Consider the following 2351-nt stretch of genomic DNA (forward strand, 5'->3'; position numbering starts at 1 on the left):
CAAAATATGGTGCTGGGTCAATTAGATATTCATATGGGAAAAAATACCTTGACCTTTACCTCATACCATTCACAAAAATTAATTTTGGACAGACAATAGACCTGTATACTAGAGATGAAACATTGAAGCTTCTAAAGGTAACCAAGAGAATACCTTCTTGACCATGGGATAAACAAGACACTAAAAACACTAACCATAGAAAAAAATTGATAAATTGAACTTCATTAAAATTAAGGATTTCAATTCATCAATAGACACCTGTAAGAAAGTGAAATGGCAATTCAAAGACTGGGAGAAGATATTTGCAATACATATATCCAAAAAAGAACTCACATCCAGAATACAAATATAATCTGTACTGATCAGTAAGAATAAGGCAGACCATTGCACTTGGTCACCCTTTGGATCTGGAACCAAACTCACTCCTGTAGCTCAATTTTCAGTTAAACAATAGGTAGTGAAGGTGAACAATAACTCTATGAAGGTACATACCCCTTAGAGCAATCAACCACTGGAGGTGTAAAGGACAGCATTTGCCCAAGGAAAAATTTCAGAAGTCAGAAAAGGTTAGGAAAGAAAGAGGAACAGGAACCGGAAACAGAGGGAGAAAGTGGGAAGAATGATGCTACATTGAGGGTACTGCAATCAATAGGATGAAACAAAATGTGTGAATTGTTGAATGAAAAACTGATTTGCTTTGTAAACTTTCACCCAGATCACAATAAAAAGTTTTTATTAAAAAAAATGGGCAAAAGGCTTGAACCAGCACTTTACAAAAGAAAAAAATCAAAGCAGCCAATAAATATTTGAAAAGAGTTTAGCACCATTAGTTATCAAGAAAATGCAAATTTAAACCACACAATGAGATACTGCTAGACACCCATCAAAATGACAAACCAAAAGCTAACAGTGTCAAGTGTTGGTGAGATGTGAACAAATAGAACTTTCACTTTCATTGTTTGTGTTGTTGTTGTTGTTATGTGCTGTCAAGTTGGACCTGACTCATAGCCACCTCTCCTTGGGTTTCCAAGGCAGTATCATTACGGAAGTAGATTGCCCAACCTTCCTTCCGAGAAGTGGCTGGTGGGTTTGAACCACCAGCCTTCTGGTTAGCAGTCAAGTGCCTTAGGCACTACACTAGGATATAAATACAACCACTGTGATAATTTTTTTTTGGCAGTATCTACGAAATCTGTCCATATGTACATGCTATGACCTAGCAATTGTATTTCTGTGTGCTTATGTTCACCAATAGACTCATATAAGAACATTTGTGGCAGCTTTGATTATTTTTTGTCTTTTTTTGCCCAGTAATATTAGCTATGACTATCATGTTGCTCAAACATTACCATTATCCAAATTTTCCCAACAATCTCAGTGTCCCTAAGCAACGAGTCCCCCCTTTTTCCCTGCCTTCAACCCACCTCTGGCAACCACTAATACATTTTGGTCTTTATACATTTTTCTATCCTAGATATTTCATACGGAGCTACATAGCAGTTTTAATTCATAGTAGCCAAAACTAAGTACAACCTAAATGCTCATCAACAATAAACTGAATAAATAAATTGTAACATTCTTAGTGCTAAAACAGGGACAGTTCCAAGTAAACTGGGATGATTGGTCACTTTAGGAAAGGGATCTTTTTAGGCAGGGGACATGAAAGAACCTTCTGACATGCCGGAAATGGTCACCATCTTGATATGGGTGGTGGGTACATGAGTGAACACAGGTAAGAAATTTATCTAAATATGCCCCTCAGATTAGTGCTTTTTGTAGTATGTAACTTATACTTTGATTAAAAATAATTGTACTTTACAAAGTACTGAGTACAAAGAAACTAAAGATCTATTGAGTAGGGCCATGGGGAGAATTTTGGTGGACAAAAAATGGAGGCTCAATTTTCATTCCTAATGTTTGCTTGTTTTCTTTGTCAGGTGTTAGGCCCTTGATGTGAAAAGGATGGGGCAAAAAGTGGTGAACAGGAATGAAAAGCTAGAATGGGTAAAGGAAGCCTTCATTGTTCTGATGTTTCTTGGCCTGGAAAATTCAGAGACCTTGCATATGATATCAATGAACCACTGCCAATGCAATGCAGAGAATAGAAAAGGCATAAAAGTCCATTTCTGATATTCAAAAGTGTAGATTTCACAGATTAGTGATTAGTGAGCTGATCCTGGATCATAGGAAGTTTTTTTTTTTTTAATTTTATTTTGATATGGGTGAAGATTTACAGAGTAAATTCACTTTTCATACAGCAGTTCACATAATATACTTTGTCTCATGTCATTGACCAAAATTTACAATGCAACAGCTCCCCTCTCACTTCCTCCTCATAGTTACCCTTTCCC

The sequence above is a fragment of the Orycteropus afer genome, unplaced genomic scaffold (assembly GCF_000298275.1).
Source record: "Orycteropus afer afer isolate SDZICR_OR568_19922 unplaced genomic scaffold, OryAfe1.0 scaffold00888, whole genome shotgun sequence".
Taxonomy (NCBI): domain Eukaryota; kingdom Metazoa; phylum Chordata; class Mammalia; order Tubulidentata; family Orycteropodidae; genus Orycteropus; species Orycteropus afer.